General features: G+C 34.2%; 2 protein-coding genes across 52 annotated transcripts in view; one reads left to right on the top strand and one right to left on the bottom strand.

Annotated features, from left to right (window-relative positions):
* Ptprd (protein tyrosine phosphatase receptor type D) overlaps positions 1-22599 on the top strand; it is a 2128582-nt gene that overhangs the window by 1234043 nt on the left and 871940 nt on the right. The window lies entirely within an intron of this gene.
* The window catches only part of LOC144377281 (uncharacterized), a 503618-nt gene that overhangs the window by 103886 nt on the left and 377133 nt on the right, over positions 1-22599 (bottom strand). For all 3 annotated transcript variants that reach the window (XR_013438121.1, XR_013438123.1, XR_013438122.1), the window contains exon 4: positions 4139-4259. The gene's annotated coding sequence lies outside the window, so the exon portion shown is untranslated. The remainder of the gene's footprint in view (positions 1-4138; positions 4260-22599) is intronic.

Below are 22599 nucleotides of genomic sequence, written 5' to 3'. Positions count from 1 at the left end.
TTTGACACTTGCCCTCCCTGTGATACAGCCTACCATGCTCCACCATTGAACCCCTAGTTGCTTTCTTTGTCACCCTGCCCTCCCCAAGCAGCTCTTCACCTGTATCCGCAGAACCAAAAAAGTAACTACCTGTGTGGGCTCCTCACCTCGGTGTACACATTTCTAGAAGAAATGAGACCCATGAGGTTTCCTAGACAGGGGATTCTCCTGAGAATAATATTTCATCTCCCAATTTACAGAAGGCTGAGATTAAGTAGAGAGTTTTTAAATAAGCATCCAAACCCCATAATAAGATCCTAAATTAAATCCTATGTAGGAAAACAATTTTTCACACCATAGTAAGAGGGAAATCCATGATGCATTCTAAGGAGATAGAATCCTGTTTCACATTAAAATCGAGCTGAATTCAGTATAGAAACCACTTCTGTCCTTGATTGGAGAGAAAAGATTAAGTTTGGAGATTCTGGTTGTTACAAATACACTATGGAAATTCTTAGTATATAACATGCTACAGCAGCATAAAAGACTGGGTAGATGAACTGAGTGACATTGTTTCATGTTTGTTTTCAACAATACTCTATAAAAACTTCATGAAATAGCATGGAGAACATGGAGCCTGAGAGATTCTGCTCTGTATGGTAAAGCAGTGTTCTTTTAGAGGCCCTTTTTACTTGCCAAGAGAAATAATTTTCTTCAATTCTACAGCCTCAAAGATATGTTAGTAGACTCACTCTAAGAGACTAGTAAAGAGGACCTGTTAAATCTGAGGACTCAAATGTTATCTACATTAGAATAGCATGTGGAGGCAGGCTCATGAACCTATGAAATAAAGTGCAGTAGATTATTCTAACAGCTAGTTTTTGTTTCATTGATAAAACCTAATTTTGGCTTGTGATCTTCTCCAGAAAGCTAATATTCTGCTTCAAATGTTTTGGTTTATTTTATTTGTTTATTTGGTTTTTAAGTAATATTGATAGTTTATTGAGATCCCATCTATATCTTGTAGGTAGTTGGAGTATTCATGTTGAGTTTAGAGTTGGAAAAAGCAGGGAAAAGTATACTAGAGATATGACACATATCATACAGCCAGGAACAGGGCCAGGAACAAGTTTTCCTAAGGCTATATCTTAACCGCATTAGTGTCATGATAAAATAACACCTTTTACTTACAAAAGATGAGGAGGAGGAGAAGGAGGGCGAGGAGGAGGAGATGGGGGAAGAGGAGGAGGAGAGAGAGAAAAAGCAAAGACTGTCAAATAAATTGCTATATTTTTTCATATTGACTTGCATATTTCAGAAAGGCTGAGAAGAAAAATAAATGTCTTATTTAATAATTTGGTTTAATTTAAATCATTTATACCATGTGATATCAAGTGATGATTAATTCAAATATTAAATAATCTTTTTTAGAAAATACCTAGCTCATAAATTTCACCAAAATAGTTTGAAACTTCTATTTGAAATAACATGTAATGATATTTTGGCTCTATAATATTAATTAACCCAGCGTGCTTCACAGTGTTTGAGAATTTTGTAGTTTAAAAAGATTTGTCTGATAAAAATTTAACATAAGAATATTATTTCATCTCTAGAATACATTTTTAAATTGCAACAAAATATTCACTTTTAATAACTCTTTAACCTACAAAAATAAATTTCTAATTACATGTATGTCTTTTTTTTTAAGAGAGAGTGGGAGAATTTTTTAATATTTATTTTTTAGTTCTTGGCAGACACAACATCTTTGTTTGTAGTGCTGAGGATCAAACCCCGGCCCCACGCATGCCAGCTGCTTGAGCCATGTCCCCAGCCCAATTACATGTATATCTTAATCAAATGAATGTAAACAGAAGATAAAGCTCTCAATCCATCCTTTGGATGATTTCCACTGATAAACCCAAGACAGTAAATAGCAACCCTAGGTAGCAAATACCAGTCTCATGTAGATTGGTCACACTCCTGCTAAGAACAGACAAGGAATCACACATCAGTAAATCTCAGCAGAAAATTCATCCCTTGCTTCACTTGCAAGTGATTTCCTCTCAGGAAATGGTGCTTCAAAAAGTAACAGGACAGACAATGCTGAGTCAAATTGGGGTTCTGAGATATAAGGATAATTACAGTACAGAACTAGGAGAGGAATATTCTCTCAGTTCTCCTTATATGTGATCTGGATTATATGATATATATAATATATATATTTTCATATATACACATTCCCTTGAAATATGGTTCTGGACTTGTCTTGTGAAATTATGAATATTCTGAAAATGAGCATACATTTTGTACCATTGGTTGGCAGTATTACTTAATTACAACCTGAGGCTTAGAGAAGAATTTGTTCAAAAATCACACAACTAGCAAATAGTAGTGCTAGGATCTGAATACAGGATGTCTGATTCCAGAGGTCATGATCTTAAATACTTAGCTACTGGGAATTAGGGGTTGCATCTAAAACAGTCTAACACAAATTAGATAATACAAATTAAGAGTAAAATTAATTCCAAGTCTTTATGTCCTATTTTCTCTCAGACTAAAGGCTCCAATGTTAAGGTGGCTCACTGAGTAGACTAAACCTAGACATTGACAGACCTCTGAGGAGAAGATATGTGAATGGAGTTTTGTAGGACAGCTTAACATCCAGCTGCTTTAAGCCAGGGGGAAGGGTATCCCCAGCTGAAGGGGAGATCATAGGCAAAGTCATATTAGAGACAAACAGAATGTGCCCCCAGGTTTTAATCATGTGGTTTAATGTGACTTGAGTGGGAAAGGAGTGGAATAAGATTTTTGGAAATGGTGCTGGATTATTCATAATTGATGGATCACAAAGGGCTTTCCATGCTGAGCTAAGTATTGCCACGTTTTATTCTAAAAGATAAACTTTGACCAGATTTGTAATTCAGTATGATCTATCTGGCAACAGCATGGAGAATTTTCTAGAAGAGATGACTAGGAAGACCACTGGGATAATTTAGTCAAGAAGTAATGGGATTTTACCTAGAATAACAGTGGTTTGAGTTGGGGGAAAAAAGCAAAGACATGAGATCAGTGATTGCAGTTCAGCAACTGATTGTGCATTAGTGATGAATGGATAACTAAGGGAGACTTTCAGTTTTCCATCTTGGCAATTACATGGCTCAGTTTACTAATAAAGGGAATATAGAAGGTAGCATAGGCTTGGAGGTGAGCTAAAGTTCAGTCTTGGATGAAGTTGTAAGGTTTGGGAAGAAAATAAAGGAAACATTCTTCACTTTCTAAGCTTGAAAGAAATCATTGCTAGTATGTGCTGGCCTCCAAGAAAAAAAAACTGAACCAAACTTTATTATATATTGTGAGCTATTCAACTGGAAATTTTTGATCTTACAAGTGATGGATGAAGTCATTTTCCTCTCTATCCAGACGTATGCCCCTAACTGCCTTGTGTTTGCAGCTGCCACTGGCTTCACTACCGTTTCAGCTTCCCTAAAGCTTTTGGTTAACTTATAAAAATTAGATTGCAGAGTTTATTGAAATGTTTTGGGAGCATCAGTTCTATTTTGATGGGCTGGATAATTCATATGTAGTTGCTGAACGAAGTAACAATTTGAATCTTACATCACCAGTGCGTTTTGCTTTCTTGAGAATGTCTTTACAACTTGTCAAATAAAATTTGTTTCTTCCTAGACTTCAATTTTTTAAACATTCATCTCCACTTCCAAGACATTCAAATACATATGCCAAAACCCATTACTCTTGTTTCAGCTACGATCATCTTAGTAACAATTAGGGATATAGTAGTAAAGTCGAGTACTTCTCAAAAGTTCTCTCAATGCTAATGAAGTTAGAAAGTCTAACTTAAAATAATGAGGAAATGTCTACTGATATGGGAGAATTTCATGAGCCAAATATTCCTTTAGAGCATTCAATTTTCTTTTAGAAATAATGAATACACGATGCTAAAGATATGTGCCTTTATTTCCTCAAATATTCAGAAGATATTAATGATGATTTTTTTAAATGTGTGATTTTAAAAATGTAAGTTCATATATGTGGCCAAATCTTCATGTTATCACTGAAGGATTAGCCCTTAAATAATCAAATTTCTACCACATAGTTTAATAATGTCAAATACATTTTTACTTATAGATTTTCTACTTACCTAAAGTAAGTGTGGAGGATTTGCAGTTTCCTGTCTTCATATGTCCTGACTCATCATCTGCTCATGGGCTCCCATCACACTTTGTACTGGTGCTGCGATGGATATTAGTTTCCTAAGGTTGCTGTAACAAAATATTACAAATTGTGTGGCTTAAAATAATATGTTTATTCCCTCCTATTCTTGGGGGGGGGTAGAAATCCATAATACAGGTTTCAACAGGGCCACGTGCTCTCTGAAAGAATGGGAAGAAATTTTCCAGCCTCTTCTAGCTTGTAGGGTCTCCAGGAGTGCCTATCATCTCTGATTTTGTCTTTACCATGTTTTCCCTCATGCCTCTTCTGTGTGTCTACATCTATGTCTCTCTCTTTTCTCTTACAAAGGCATTGGCAATTGCGTTTAGGGTAGACTATAATCCATATGACTTTTTTTTTTTTTAACTCTGTAAACACTCAATTTCCAAATAAGCCTGTTTTCTGTGATTCTAAATCTTTGGAGTGGGGAGAGGGGATACTATTGAAACCAGGATATGACATGGCCCTCAATGTGTTTTAAGTTAGAGTTATGGAAGGGTGTCCTTCTTTTGCCCTAAATCTGTCTTAATTAATAGATAACGTGTTTTAATAATTCTTATATTCCCAATAAGACCTTGCACAGTGCCTGACTATAGAACCCAAATAAATGCTTATTTAGTTGAATTGCACAGACTTCTGCTTAAATAGGGCAGATTGAATACATGTCTATGGTTGCCTCCTTTGGGAAACCTACTAACATTACTTAAAGAAATTTTTTAAAAATGTAAATATCTACAATAACAGCATAGGAAACTCCAAATGCACATACTTTATGAATATAATTTTGGAAATTGTTCTAAGATATGTCACCCAAATTAGTGAAACAAAAGAAGCCTGAAACTTGCAGAGAGAAGAAGTAAAAATGAAAAATAAGTTGATTTTCCAGCAGATTTCTGGAAAGGCTTGGAAATTAAAGAGAGTAGTATCCTGGAAGGTGGGAGTAAAGTGTGGGCCTGAAAATAAAAGGACTAGTGGACAAATTGTTAAAAGTACAGTTAGACTCCTGGGATGTATGCTCCTCTCCCACACAGATGAGTAACTCAGCCACCATGGATCCTGAAAGATTCTCTGATTCCCCGGTGGAAAAATTATTGAGAAACTTCCAGTATATGAGGATACTAGAGGGGTGGAGTTTACATAGAAGTCTGTAAGTGAGCAATAAGACCTTGCACCACCAAACCTATCTTCCAACCAGGCAAGTATGTATATTTATTTTTCTCTACAGAAATATAAATGCACTCTAGAGAAAATGTATGATAACAATATTTAGAGCCTTTCAATAGAAATCAATTTGCTACTTTATCACCCTAAAAGGAATCCTGCCAATCAGTAAGCCCCGCCCATGAACCAAAAGCATCTAAAATGCTATGAGTTCGTCACTCTTAAATCCAAATGAATCATCAAGCATCAAATGATATTTAAGGAAAGTCTAAAATAGGAAAAGCAGAGAATAAAAGTCACAAATGTGCAGAGAGCAAAAGAAGAACTCTAAGGAAACATCCAAATGGCAGCTCCCTCACCTCCTTTAAGTCTTTGCTCAGGTGTCATGTTCTTTGAAAGGTTATCCTGAGCACTTTACTCAAGATTGCAAACTGCTTTTTCCTTTAGCATTTTCCATCCGTTTTGTTCTATTCTTCTTTTTCATTTTTCTTAACACCAAATCTCTACCAGGTAATAGGTCACTAATTGCAGTCTACAAATTTATCAAATCTATGGTTTATGGCCCTTCTTTTAGATTACAAACTCCCAGAAGGGCAACAGTCTTCATTTATTTTTCATTATTGGTTTATTGCAAGTGCTTAGAACATTGCCTGGCACATTGTTGGAGAAATTTATTAAGTATTTGTTAGATGAATTATAATGGTACTAAAATATAGAGATATTTCTTTTCCACAGTCCAGTTGTGCAAGGGCAGTGGGGTAGGTTGCAGACAGACCAAAGAAAGTTTCCAGCATTGGAAACATGATTTATTGGAGAAAGCTTATAAGAGATCAAAAACTACTCAAGAAGAGTTCAATGGAGACAAGCTGATAGAAAGCACTTCATTCCCTCAGGGTGCTTTACTAAGCGGTGCCTTCTCTATCTCATGGTGTTTTGTTCACTGGCAGTTGAATGGATGAGTGACACAGGTCCTTTCAATAATGCTTTCCATTTCATACCAGTCCCCATTCAGAGAGAGATTTTATATCTTAGGTTGCAGAAGCAATGACATCATCAAAATTAACTTGCTTAGCTTAATTGCATGACCATCACTCCAAGAAGCAACTGTCTTGGTGTACATGGAAGAAAGTAACTTTTTACAGATAGCACTAACTTGGTTCTCAGTGTGCATAAGAGAAAGCTAGTGTCCTTTAAAATAATAATATGTGTATGGATTTTCCAGCCCAGAATTATCCTCATTGTTCCCTTAACTTGGCTAGGTTTGGGGAACAGAAAGGGAAAACATAGTGTTTTACTGTTACCCTTTGCTTTAGGGATGATACAAGATAAAACTAGTAGCAGTAGCTAAAATCGTTGAAAGCATTTTCCTCCTTGAGCCCAGATGGGGGTGGGCAAGAAAAGTAGGAACAAATGTTATTGTTGTAAGCTCTTTAATACTTTCTTTAAATTGTTTACAAGTATTCCTTATAGGAAAATTAAATTGAGTCATTAAATCAGAAGAAAGATTAAATTTTATGTTTAGTAGATAATCTACAAACAAGGGCAATGAAATAGCCAGTGTTATTTGTTTATTTGTTTTATTTTAGACAGTATTCTCACTTTTTATCTGAGACCATGTATGTTATTCCAGTATCTTTGGTTTACTCTGATATCCCCTCAGGCACCAAGTACAACTTCCCACCCTTCGGTTTGCATTGAAATCTCAGCACCAATCCACGTATTGACCATTCCCTTTCTTGTTGAATCTAATTGCAAATGGTAGACTTCTTCAAAACATTCAAGAAAACCTACTAATCACATTACAGCAGGCTTTCTTCATTTTATAATATGATTTTCTAAAATAGTTAAAAGTATATTGAGTTACCATAGAGTTATAATCACTGCATAATCTTGTTAAAAGAATTGTTGTAAAAATGAAAAACAGAAAACACATTTGTAGCATACATAAAGAAAAAATTTAATAATCATTATATACAACTATGGTCAAACATATCATTTACCCCAAGTATAATTCTTATAATTTCCTATCATATGTAACAAATTATGTGTTTTAGAGATTTTAAGAATGGCAACCCAGGGCTCAGTGGTAGCTTGCTCACCTAGCAAGCAAGAGGCCCTGGGTTCATTCCTCAGTACTACATAAAAACAAATAAAGGTATTATGTCCAACTACAACTAAAATAAATAAATAAATAAATATTTAAAAAGAATGGCAACCCAAACTGAGGAGGAGGAGGATTATCATTGGTAGCATAAATTGGTATACAAACAGCAAAACAGGGATAGAAGGTCTGTGTCTCCTACAAATAGATTATAGCCTGGCTTTTTTTTTAGTTTACTTCCTATTTTCTCCCTCATTGTTTAAGGGTAATTTTTGTGCTGATGCCTTTGTAAATTAAATTTTTATTGTACAAATAACAAAGTATGCTCTTATCAACCCAATGAATATGTACCACCAAGCAGTACAGGAGGAGATATCCTTGAGTAGCAAATAATCTAAAGGGAGGAGCAGATGTGTAAACCAAAAATACCAGCTCACTGTGACAAATTTACCCAAAGTATATTTACACAGTACTAGAGGTTTGCAAAGGAGTTGCTTCACTAGTCTATGAGAAATTTGAGGCAGTTTTAAAGAAAAAAATAGTGATGCCAGAGTTGGGTCATGATGAGGAAAGCAGTTAACCAGTTTACAAAAATTTAATGGAAGTCAGTGGAAGAGTATGTAATGAAAAGGACAAAAGCAGTTATCAGGAATATATATAATAAAAGCTGGTGAGGATGTGGGGAGAAAAGTTACACTCATACATTGTTGGTGGGGCTGCAGACTAGTACCTCCACTCTAGAATGCAATATAGAGAGTCCTCAAAACACTAGGATTAGAACCACCATGTGACCAAGCTATCACACTCCTCGGTATTTATCCAAAAGAACTAAAATCAGCATACTATAGCAATATAGCCATTACAAGCTAATAGCAGCACAGTTCACAATAGCCAAATATGAAATCTGCCCAAATGCCCTTCAATAGATAAATGGATTAAGAAAATGTGGGACATATAAATGACAGATTTTTTACTCAGCCATAAAAATAGAATAAAATTATGGCATTTGCTGGCAAATGGATAGAAATGAAGAATATCATGCTAAGTGAAATAAGCCATACTCAGCAATGCAAGGTTCAAATGTTTTCTTTCATATGTGGAAGCTAGAAGAAAATAAGAGGGAGTTTTGAATATCATAAATATTTAGGCAAAATCAGCATAGTAGAAGGCCAGGAGGGAGAGAGGAGAGATGGGAACTGGGAAGAAAAGTGGAATGAATTTAACAAAATCATACTATTTGCATATACCCCAAGGAATCACATTTATGTATATGCACAAAGTATCAATCAAAAATAAACAAGTTAAAAAATAAAATGGGCAAAAGTAAATAAATAAGCTAAAGGAAGATTTGTGGAGTAGAGAAGAGGAATAGGGAGAGAGGAGTAGAGGGAAAGTGGAGAGTGGGGGCTGAAATCAAATTTTATGCATTGTCAAAATGAACCCAACTGATATGTATAACTCTAATGCTCTAGTTTGTTTGTTTGTTTGTTTGTTTGTTTATTTGTTTTTAAAGCACACAAGGAAAGACACCACATCATAAAACATGGAGTGGTCAATATTACTGGAATTTAAAATGTACATTAGAGAGTGGGGAACAACGAATATGGATGAATCGGCACAAAGCAATTTACAGTGGACCATGGGGGAGCTGCCTATCAATGACAGTTAATGTGTATAATATGATGGGTGGCAATAGGAGTAATACGTGGCTTTCAATATTCTCTATACCTTGCCAAAAGGACATAGGAAATAATTCGTGGCAGATAGGACCAAAAGGAAACCTTATGACACATTTTCAGGGGAAAGACATGAAAAATAATTTCTCAGCACTTGCTAAAGAATCCCTGCATCTCAATTAAATGATCTCTAGAAGTGATAGCATTGTTCTAACTATATGGGTAACCCATGATATTCAGAATTTATGCATGTGCAATTCTCAATAGCCACAAAATTTAATAATTTGCCAATTAGTTAAAGATAAATTTGGATGTGTGGCCATATCAGGCAGATGCAAAGTATTAAGTATGTATTTTAAATAGTAAATTATTCAATACAGCAAGCAATCGATACAGACAAATACATATCTGGAGGTCCTTTTCTGATCTTGTTATTTCTTCCTAGATATTGTCTGGCCATTGATGAAAATTTCCTGGCATTCACAAATCTAGGGATCTGGGAAAGTTCTTGGGATATATCTCTTATTTTTTTTTTTTTTTTGAGAGGAGAGAGAGAGAGAGAGAGAGAGAGAGAGAGAGAGAGAGAGAGAGAGAGAGAGAGAGAGAGAAGAGAAGAGAATTTTATTTTTAATATTTATTTTTTAGTTCTCGGCAGACACAACATCTTTGTTGGTATGTGGTGCTGAGGATCGAACCCGGGCAGCACGCACTCCAGGCGAGCGCGCTACCAGTTGAGCCACATCCCCAGCCCAGGGATGTATCTCTTATAACTGAAAAAAGATCTGGGACTCATTGCAACATTTCTTTCCTCTAAATTATTGATAAACCTTATTTGTACAATAAAATTTTATAGATGGATGAAAGTGGTATCCATAGTAAACCCTATTTCTCAATGAACTAAACACCTGAGACAAAGTAGATTGGTGTGCCATTGAGAGGAACACTTACTAAGGTTCATTTACTAACATTTACTAACATTCAAGGGATAGAGTAAAACAATTTAAGATTCAAACTGACCAGTTATGTAAGTACAGAACAGATACCATAAGTGAATGTGAATTAGTAGTTTAGTTCAGTTCCACAAGATTCTCAAGGTAACAAAATGCATCCCTACTGCTATACTTGTCATTGATTAAAGTAAATACTCAGTTTTGTTCTGCACCACCATCTTTATAATGAGCCTTGTTAGAATAGAAATCACTGGATACATTTCCTTACTATCTTCATTCCATAAGTAAATTGCCTCATGATTGAAATGGAATACATTTCATTTGGCAGAGTTTCTGACTAGAACTAGGTATGATTTCTGCTTTGACAGTTCCTGATTATGTCACCTAAATTCAATACATTCTCAAAAACTTTTATATGGTCTGAAAGAATTCTTTTAGGAACACAGTTCCACCAAAAAAAAAATATATAACTTTAAAGAAAAAGAACAAAGTGAGAGGAATTATACTACCCAACTGCAAAATATGGTACAAAGGTATAGCAACAAAAACACTGTGATACTAGCATAAAGACAGATACATAGACCAATGAAACAGAACAAAGCCTAGATGAACCCATAAATCTACAGTCAATGAATTTTTTCTTCTTTGAGATAGAGTCCTGCTATCTTGCACCTGTTGAACTGAAATTTCTGACTCAAGAAGTCTTTCTGCCTCAGCCTCCGAGTAGTTGGGACTACAAACACTGCACCCAGCTAAGACAATGGATGTTAGACAAAGGTACTAAGAATATTCGTTAGAGAAATAACACTCTTTTCAATAAATAGTGTTGAGAAAACTGGGTTTCTATATAAAGAAGAATCAATCTAGACCCTTATCTCTCAACAGTTACAAAAACCCAACCCAATGGATTATAGACTTAAATATAAAACCTAAAATTATGAAACTACTAGAAGAAAATATGGAGAAATGCTTTAGGACATTGGAATGGGGAATAATTTTTAAAATAAGAGCCCCCAAAGCACAGGAAACAAAAAGAAAAACAAATGGGATTACATCAAACCCAAAAGCTTATGTATAGCAGAAGAAATAATCAACAGAGCAAAGAGACAACCTATAAAACAGAAGAAAATAATTGCAAACTATAAATCTGATAGAATTTAATATCCAGGATACAAATTTAAAAACTCGATAAAAAATAAAAAATACTGATTGAAAAATGGATAATGTACCCTAAATAGACATTTCTCCAAAGAAGAAATACAAATGGTCAATATTTCTATATTTTTTTAAAAAATCACTATCACTAATCCTCAGGGAAATGAAAATCAAAACCACAATGAGAAATCACTTTTTTCTACTATGAATGGTCCTTATGGAAAAGATAACAAGTGATGGCAAGAATGTGAAGAAAAGGAAACCCTCATATACTATTGATAGGAATGAAAACTAACACAGTCACAGAAAACAGTATGGATATTACTCAACAAATTGAAAATAGACCACCATATTATACCAAAATCTGTCTACTGAGTATATATCCAAAGGAAATGAAATTATACTCATGTATATTGCAGCATTATTCACAATATTCAAGAAATGAAAACAACCCAAGTATCCATCAGTTAATGAATGGATAAAGAAAATGTGGCATATATGCACAATGTAAAATAATTCAGCCATAAAAATGAATGAAATTCTGTCTTGGGCTATATTGATGGAACTGTACAACATCTCATTAAGTGAAATAAACCAGGCACAATGTATACATGTACCAAAACAGCACATTTTTACCCCAGCAACATGTCCAATTTTAATGTTTTTTATATATCTGTTAGAAAAAATAAACTTAACAAAAGGAATATACATAGAAGCACATTTTTAAATTAGGCATATGGTGAGGTTAAAGATTATATTACTTATTATGAATGATAAAATGTTAATTATTTAATCACAATAGCCTTACATTGCACTAAAGATTCTTGTGTTCATTGAGGGCTTGCTTTGTACCACATATCATGTTAGATTCTGTTGAGACATGGATGAACAATATCAGTACAGTATTGGCACTGTGATAGTCTCATAGGGAAGGAGTATTATCAATTCACAAAAACAGATGGATGATGCCATTGTTTTAGTTGACTTTTTCACTGCTGTGACCAAAAATATCTGACAATGACAATTAGAGGAGGAAAAGCTTATTTGAGGGCTCATAGTTTCAGAGGTCTCAGTCTAAGGATGGCAGGCTCCATTCCTCAGGCCTTGAGATGAAACAGAATATGGGGTAGAAAAGTGTAGAAAAAGAAAATGGCTCAGGACTTGGCCAGAAAGGAAAGAGAGAGGGAGAGAGGTGGGGCAGGGGGAGAGAATGAGAGAGAAAAAGAGACTCAGAGAGCTCTCTACTCAACAAGAACAAAAGATATACCCCAAAGGCCCACCCCTAGGGATCCACCTCCTCCAGCCACAACTTGCCTGTCTACAGTACCACTCAGTTAATTCCTATCAGTAGATTAATTCACTGATTGGGTCAAGACCTTCATAACCAAATGCTTTCACCTCTAAACCTTCTTGCATTATCTCACCCATGAACTCTGGGGAACATCTCACATCTAAATCCTAACTACTATATTGTTACTAAGTGTTATGAATAACAAAATGTATAAAGAGATTAAAGCAGTTGGCCCCCAATTTTAAGTGATCAGTCAGTGCATTTAGCTCAGGCAGATATTTTTTAAAATACCAAATATTGGGTGGTTTACAAATAAGTGTTTAGAAATAACACTTGTTCCTCAGGGTTCTGGGGTTAGAATTCTGAGACCAGGATGTAGCATGTTTGGTTCTGGTAATGGCTCTGTACTTATCAGGTTGCAGACCCCTGACTTCTCATTGCATCCTCACATCACAGGACTGAAAGCACTCACTGGGGCCCCTTTTGTAAGGACACTAGTCTCACTATGTGTACTCTACCCTCATGACTTAATTACCTTCAACAGGCCCCCCTGCTGTCACCATCACTTTGGGAGTTAAGATTTCAACATATGAATAAGGGCACACACATTCACTCCATTATAGTCAGAGATCATAAGACAAAAGGACATCTAGTCGAAGATTATAGCCAAGTAGAGGAGCTATCTGGAGAGAGAACTCAACATATTCAAAGCCTCCAAGGCACAAAGAGTAAAATGGGTGTTATCAGAACACACTGATCTGCAAAAAGGAGCTTGAGACACAAAATAGTGCTAAAGAAGCATGGGACAGATTGTATAGGGGCCCAGTAGATCATTTTAAGTATCTTGAATTTTCTTCCAAGTACAAGGTGAATCACTCCGAGGAATTTAAGGAGAGTGACATACTCAAATATTTTAAGAAGTCATTCTGAATGCTATGTGGCACATTCTATGGGGGAAAGCAAGAGACAATACAGGTCCAGCTAAGAGAACACTGCACAATGGCCACAGATCCAACAGAATTGACAGATTCATAAATACTGCTAAGTTAAAAATTCGTGTATCGCTAGTAAAAGACAAGATTTTTTTTTACTACAGGCAGAAAACATTAATAGTGAATTATGTACATGTTGAGAAGATTTATTGAGGCCTACATCTGTTAAAAATAAATACATAAAAGGATTCAGAGGTTTTTGAAGGTAGATTAATGGATGTGCAGTTTTTATTGCTCAAAGATATAAAGATACGATTTTCCTTACAACATATATATATATCTTTCCCAGACACTATTCTTTTTCTTTTCTTAAAGATGAGTCTGAGCCTTTTTTAATATTTATTTTTTAGTTGTAGTTGGACACAATACCTTTATTTTATTTATTTATTTTTATGTGGTGCTGAGGATCCAACCCAGGGTCTCCTCGCATGTGCTAGGCTAGCGCTCTCCTGCTGAGCCACAACCCCAGCCCTTTCCCAGACACTATTCTATCTTGTAATCAGAAAATGGAAAAAATAATTAGGTTGCATTAATAGAGATTCACCACTAAAGAGAAATATTTTAGATATCTACTTATGTCATCCTTTTAAAATCATTAAGATATATAGGGATGGTTATGTCCATGTGACCTCTCAAAGGAGAAGGGGCCTTTTGGGAGTTACCGATATCTAAAGTCTATTGTGATATATGAATGATCCCAAATAAAAACTTAAAACCCTTGACATTCTAGAAATCAGTTTCTCAATCCCACCATTATTGACATCTGGGCTAGAAATTTTGGCCTGTTAATTACAGGTTTTTCTTCTGTTTACTATATTTCTACCTATTCGTACATGCACACAATATAGCAATATAATTTGGCCAATATAATTATATTTAGCAGCATCTTTGGGCTTTACATAACAGATGTCAGTAGCAGCCTTCACTCCCCCAAATTGTGACACTTATCAAATATGTCAGTAGACATTGCCAAATATCCCTTAGGGGAACAAAGTCACCCTTAGTTGATAACCATTTACCTTTCTGCATATTTGATTTTCTCTCATTAACTAATACTAAAATAATAAAATCTTCTGTTCATTAAATAAACACACTATAGCTGATCAATCAATTTGCTCTTCTATTGGATTTACTGCAAACCTCCCTGTATTTGCTGGAGACACAATTAGTTTTTCTTACCATCCATAATCATCTGCCAATAGTCATGATCTACATTATAATTAGAGTCGAACCTGAAATGATTAGGGTAATAATGAAATTGGCACAGAAACCGTGAAGCTCATTCAAAGTGTATTAATTAGCAAACACATTTAAGTCTTTTATATTAAGAAAAATAGACTCCTTTCTATTTCATATTCATTGAAATGGAAACATTTTTTTAACCTGGTATTACTGACAGGATTAATAACTGCTTTCTGGTCTGATCATATTTTATAAGTTTTTATTATATACAAATTTATGATGAATTTCTATTGAGTAGCTAATGGTTTGGCTTTTAATTTTCAATATGTAAATAATTCAGGACAATTTGAGAAGAGGAGGAAGGAGGAATTAAATAGAGAGAGCCCATGCTAAGGGAATTTTTCCCTACTTGGTCTTGTCTTTCCTTCAGTAATCCTTATCAGTTTCCTCCTGCTTCAGCTTCTTTATTACTCCTCCACTGATTTGGTTATCATAATCTTTGCAGCCTTGCAAAATACTTCAAGTTCCCTCTGCAGTCTTCCAAAAAATGTCAATGAAAATAACTGTTAGACATCTTATAATTAAATGTTTGTTTAACTTTCTCATTTAAGCCACTATCTTGCCCTATTACAACTTTTGACTGTGTAAGTGTATTTTATCTGCCATTGAAGTTAAACTCAAAGAAAAATTAAATCTAGTTTAGACAGAAAAGGTTATGAATCAATGATATCTCAGAGAATCAGAAAGAAGCAAACCCAGGAATCAGCACATACCCAAACTTGTTCATCTATGAAGAGTGTTTAACATTTTATAAGATGCTATGGAGAACTAAAAGAATTCAAAGATAAAACCCTGCCCACATTTGTTTTTCTTTCAAGTCTAATTTTTTTAATTTATGTTAATAATATGTTTAATACCAAATTTATCAATTGCCCAAGTTAACATTTTATTTCTCATCTGACTTCAGTTTTTTAGTTAATAGCACTTCAACTCCCCCAGTTCCCCAAGAAGAAAGCCCTAGAGTTACCATGTACTTATCCATTGTTTCTCATATCCTCAGATATTAGTTAATCATATTCAGTGATATATACAATGTGCCAAACATTGTGATATGAACAATCCATATTAGACTTAAAATAAGTCTTAAATTATGTAAAATAGAAAAGTATTTGCCCCAGTGCTATGACAATATTATATGACTTATATAAACTGTAACTGTCACAGAGTTAACACTGTAAATTACAATTGCCATCATCCTAAGCTATAACCAAATCTTACATTATTAATACTTTATTCTCATCTTTCTACCTTGAATTTCCATATACCCTTCCTATTCTATTTAATAATAAAAAGAAGCTTTCTAAAATCCCCTACTGGACCCACAGTTAATCTCATACTGAACAAAGAAAAGTTGAAAGCTTTTTCCTCTGAGATTGGAAGAAGATATAGACACACACTTTTGCCACTTCTATTTAACATAGCATTGGAAGTCCTAGCCAGAGCACTTAGGCAAGAGGAATAAATAAGACATCCAAATTGGGAAAAAAAGAAATTAAAATTATTTATTTGAAAATGATATGATTTTATGTGTAGAAAATCATAAAAAACCTGTTAGAAACAATAAACAAATTTAATAAGCATTCAGAATACAAAATCAACAGATAATTCACATGTGTTACTATGAAATATCAATGAACTATCCAAAAAGGAAATAAAGAAAATAATCTCATTTGCAGTCTCATTAAATTAAAAAAAAACTACTTAGGGAAAAATTTAACTGAGGAAGTAAAAACTCTATAAAGCATTGATTAAAAAAAGTGAAGAAGTCATAAATAAATGGAAAGATATTCTTTCATATCATGGATTGGAAGAATTGATAGTCATTAAACTGTCCACACTACCAATAAAATCTACAGATTCAGTACAATCCCTATCAAGATACAATGGAAATCTACACAGAAATAGAAAAAGCAAACATAAAATTTATATGGAACCACAAAATATCATGAATAGCTATAGCAGTATTGAGCAAAAAAAGAATAACATTGGAAAGCAGCAAACTACCTGACTTCAAAAAAACCATAAAATTAGAACTGTAGAGTAGAAGAAAGCAATGAAGAATAAGGGAGGAAGCTAGGCAAACAGGAAGAATCAGAGAATAATTTTGAGCAAATTATGCTATGTGCATGTATGAATATATCACAATGCATCACAATTTTATATATAACCATAATAAATCAATTAAATATAAATAAATATAAAGAAGACCAATAGAGTAGAGAAAGTGGGAAGAGGAGAGAACAATATTCTGGGGATTGAAGTAGAGAAAACTATGAAATATGAAATTATGAATATGTCAAAAAGAATACCACTATTATGGTATTTTAAATTTTATTTTTAGCTAATAAAATTTTCAGTGGTATAGCCAACCAAAGAGCATGGCATTGGCATAAAAATGCAAAAAGTGGAACATAATAGAGAGCCCAGAAATAAATCTGTATATTTGTAGCCAAATAATTTTCAACAAAAGTGCTGAGAATGAACAATAAATGAACAATAAACAATAAACAATGAACAATAAATAATAACAATGAACAATAAAGATAAGATAGTCTTTTTAATTAAAGGTATTGGAAAAACTGAATAACCACACACAGAAGAGGAAAACTAATATCTCACTGTATATAAAAACTAGCTCAAAATGGATTAAAGACTTAAATTTAAGACCTGAAACTTTCAGAAAGAAAATGTAGGGAAGAGCTTCATGGCATAGGTCTCAGCAAGAAATTTTTAGGTAAGACCTCAGTAGCACAGACAACAAAAAAAACAAAACCAGAAAAACTGGATTGTATCAAACTAAAAATTCAACACTATGAAGGAAATGATCAAGTTAAAGAGATAATCTACAAAACTGACCAAAATATTTACAAATCATACATTAGATACAGGGCCAATATCCAAAATATACCAAGAACTCAAGCTATTCAATAATAAGAAAACAAATAACTCCATTAAAATGTGACAATGAACTTGTATATATATTTCTTAAAACATACCAATGGCCAACAAGTACATTGAAAATAAAGTGCTCAAAATCATAATCACCAGGAAATATAAATCAATATCCCAATGAAATATCAGTTCAACCTATTAGAATTACTACCATGAAATGGAAAAACAGTAAGTGTTGGCACAGATGTGGAGAAGAAGGAATCTTTGTACATTGTTTATGGGAATATAAATTAGTATAGTAACATGGAGAAGACTGTAGATAGTCTTCAAAAAGTTAAAAATAAAACTACCATATGATGTAATAATATTGAACATACTGGGTGTATATCTAAAGGACACAAAACTAGTTTGTTGAAGAGACAGCTGTACTCCCATATTTATTATGGCAGTAGGGACAGTAACCAAAGTATGGAATCAACCTATGGATTTTGTATTTCATTTCTTAACCTTCTTTTTAAAATTTTATTAATTTTTTTATTCTAATTAGGTATGTGACAGCAGAATGAATTTTGATTCATTGTACACAATTGCAGCACAACTTTTCATTTCTCTCCTTGTACACAATGTAGCATCACGCCAAATGTGCAGTCACACATGTACCTAGGGTAATGATGTCCATCTCATTCCACCATCTTTTCTGTCTCCATGCCCCCTCCCCTCCTTTTCAATGCAATAATTTTTTTAAATTGTGGTATGTATGTGTATCTACATATAGACACACAATGGAATGCTATTCAGACACTGAAAAGAAAGAAATTCAATTGCAACAACATGGATGAATCTAGAGGACAGTATGTTAAGTTAAATAGGAAAGGCACAGAAAGACAATTATTGTATGTTCTCACATGTAGAATACAAAAATGTTGAGCTCATAGAAGTAGAGAGAAGCATAGCGGTTGTCAGAGTCTGAGGAGGTTGGGGAAAGAAGAGGAATAGGAAGAGGTGGTTCAATGAGTACGAAGTGACACATAGGGGAAAGATTTTTTAATATTCTATTGCAAAGGAGGGTTGTTATAGTTAAAATTAATGTATGGTATATTTCAAATAGCTATAAGAGAGGATTTTTAATGTTCTTGCCACAAAGAAATTATAAATGTGTCAAGTGATATGCCAAATACTCTGAATTGGTCATTATACAAGGTATAATAATGTCAAAATATAACATTGCAACCCATAAATGTATACAACTGTCATTTGTCAATTCAAAATAAAAGTTAGAGTTGAAAATAAAGAAAATTCACTACCTAGTGATCAACATTTAGTTTTATTATATTTTAAGATAATGAAGCATTCTGGTGGTTTGAAACTAGTAGTAAGACTTTCTAACTCTAACCAAAAAAAAAACTATTATCAGGATTATTTTTATATATTTCTGGGAAACAACCCCAAATTATTTCGTATCCCAATGTATAAGCCTTTTTGGATAGACACTTAACATTTAATGAATACTAATAGTCAATTAGTTTTGGCGTATATGTTGGAATTTTGTGTACCTCTTTTGTTTGACCTTTGTAGCTCATATAATGGACTGAAAGGGGTTATCCTGAGATGGAACAAGGAAAGGTCTGGCCACTTTTCTGAGTTTTCATTTTATTTCATCATGCTTATAACACTCAAACCCACCTGGCCTATTTCTGCATATTATCTCCAGCAAGGAATGCAAAAAGATGGAAATAATTATTTTTATTGTTTTTTTTCCCCCAACCAAAAATTCTAGTCTGGCTCAAGGCTTAAAGTTGGTTGTTTATTTTCTGAATCTTGGGTAAGATAAGGGAACTTTGGAGATAAGAAGCAATTTCTGGAGAAATTTGGAGAGACTGTGGCAGCTGACTCTTAGCCACCATTATAGTCTGAAGCCAAAAGGAGCTATTTAACATGCTGTGCACTTTACCTTTTACAGAATTATTTCAGGAAGAAATACATTCTCAAAGTCAGCCTGCTTCAAGGTGCAGAGGTTTGAGCAGTTATGAAACTCTTTAAACTGCTACTGATTTCAGATCTTCACACTAATTGCTTTAGATGGAGCTGTCTCATGCTCTACTTTAATATCTTCTAGAACCTCCCACATCACTTAGTCTAGGCTTTGCTTTAGGGCTCCCACTAGGACAATCAAAGGTAATGTAAAATGTGTTCAAATTCATTTCTGTATTGTCTTGATTCATCTACATGAGTCTGTTAGGGAGCAGCAGGATAGCAAAAAAACTTCTTTATTTAATCTGTCAAAGGCAATCAGAACCATATTTGAAAGGCCTCATCCTCTCTCTTCCACATTCTCTCAATTCACTGACATAGGCATAAATTGTAGAAGATGAATACAAAATAGATCCATAACAATCTGAAAATGACTTAACCCATATTCCACCTTTACCACATCCCAATCACCTATTCAAGGTGGAGGAGGAGAGAATGACCACAATTTTTTTGTGTGTGCATATAAAATTTTAAATTGAAATAATGAATTGTCAAGTGCATAAATTTGAACATATGGTCGACTCAATTTAAAAAAAAATCTAACTTGTCAGAAGATAAAGAGAAATAATGATGGAGCAATTATCTCTCTGAACTTATTCCTTAATTATCCAGGCAAGACTGCTAATGATGTCTGCTTCCTAGGTTCCATTGGCCAACCAATAATTAAAGGTCATGAGAGAACATTTGTCCCAAGGAGACATAAAGTCAAAATGGTAAACTCAGAATATAAACCTGAAGTCTAATATGAATACAAGTTCATGGTGCAGAACCAGCAGTCTAGAGATTTTATAGCCTTTGTGTTAATCATAGAATTTATTCTATTTCATAACTCTAAACTCCATTAACTGGCCATGATTGGTAGTCTAATAATGTCGGTATTGAACTCAAGGCTGAGAATGTGCTGATGAGATCATCTGAGTCCTCATTACCCAAGCAAAACAAAACCAACAAACAAAAGCCTGAGGTTCTATTAGATTAATATTAGTAAACTTTTTGAAATTTAATTTTTGGAATCTTAATCCCATCTCATAAGTAGTAAAGCTTTGACCCTCAACACCCTACTAAGAGAGACTTCACAACAGGAGGTCAGGGCCAGAGATAGGGCCCTTGTTACCTCTGCAGCCATGATCAGAGTTCTGATACACAGGAACTGCAGACAAGTCCCAGGATTCCAGGCTTTGGTGGTGAGGAAATATTTCAGAGAATAAACATCTACCTGAAGTATACCTAGTGCTTTTCTACATTTTATGTCATGACACATAATACCATCTGGATGTACAATAAAATATAACTACTCTTAAGAGAAAAGTCATTTTTTTTTTCTCTTTGTAAGAGTCAAAGAAAGACAAAGAATGTGCCATCAGTGTCTTGAAATCAATCTTTGGTGTTTGGACATAGCTATTCTTGCATAAAAGCATGTATTTCAAAGAGTTATTTGTTTATATACTTCTAAAACAGCTGTTTTGTCCTCAACAACTACCATTTTACAATACCTAGAATTTCATTGTATATTTCTTTAAGTAATAATGATAAATCCTTGCTTGAGAGAACTGACAGTTTCATTTGATATTCAGGAAGAAATTACTCCAGGAAAAACAATGAAGTAAGCTTAAAAGATACACTCATTTTTCCCCCTCATGTTATTTCTTGAATGCGTACTATACTTCTGTTAAAATTTCACTTCTAGTTATATAAATATGTTTACAAAAGGATGTGTACATTTTTAATAGAAGATATTGATTAGAATGAGAGCTGCTTTTGCCTTATTTGCTTAAATGAAATTTGGAAGTTTCTCCCAAAATTTGCTTTGAACAATATATTTTATTTTCCTGCTTGTTCAGTGTTTCATTGTGAATCACAATACTTAATGTTTCCGTTCGTTCTTTTCACTGCTGTGACCAAAAGATCTGACAAGAACAGTGTAGAGGAGTAAAAGTTTATGTAATGCTCATAATTTCAGAGGAGATCTCAGGCCATAGACAGTTGGCTCTATTCCTTAGGGCCTGAAGTAAGGCAGAACAACATGGCGGAAGGAAGTGGCTTCAGAAAGCAGTTCAGAACAGGACACCAGGAAGCAGAGAGATACACTGCTGACCAGGGACAAAACATATATATCCCAAAGGCACACTCCCAGGGACCCACCTCCTGCAGCCACAGCCTACCAGCCTACAGTTCCCTCCTAGTTAATCCATATCAGTGGATTAAAGTGCCCATTAGATTAAGGCTCTCATAACCCAATCATTTCACCTCTAAACTTTATTGCATTGTCTCACATGGGAACTTTTGAAGGACATGTCATATCCAAACCATAACATTTATACTTAGGAATTGAAAATTTTGGAACACTGTTCTTGGTTAGGATAATAAAGAAATCAAATTGAATTTGAACAACATTATTTACCTCCTTAAATTATACTAATACATGTACTTCTAATTAGCCTTTAATTTTCTTTATGGCCTAACATTTCATTTAAACTGTTGTTTGGTGAATATTTTTAAAAATGAATGTTTAGATTCATGACAGCCTTATTTTATTATAATTTTAAACCTTATACTTACTTACCCAATAAAGTATATATGAAGCGTAAGAGTCTTTCCAAGCCGACATAACAAAATACCCAAACTGGACAGTTTAAACAAGGTAAATTCACCTTTTCACAGTCCTGGAGGCTAAGAAATTAAGATCAGGGTGTCGACAAGGTTGGTTTCATTCTGAAGCTGTTTCTCTTGGTCTGTAGGCAGCCTTCAGAATGCTCTGTATTCATGTGGCCTCTTGGTTGTGTGCACACAGAAAGAAAGAACATGTTCTCTGGTGCCTTTGCATGCTCATGAGTGTGTGTGTGTGTGTGTGTGTGTGTGTGTGTGTTGCTGGAGATTGAATCCAGGGCTTTCTACATGT

Source organism: Ictidomys tridecemlineatus, chromosome 4 (genome assembly GCF_052094955.1).
Source record: "Ictidomys tridecemlineatus isolate mIctTri1 chromosome 4, mIctTri1.hap1, whole genome shotgun sequence".
Taxonomy (NCBI): Eukaryota; Metazoa; Chordata; class Mammalia; order Rodentia; family Sciuridae; genus Ictidomys; species Ictidomys tridecemlineatus.
The sequence above is the reverse complement of the archived record's forward strand: the minus strand, read 5'-3'. Positions and strand labels throughout refer to the sequence as shown.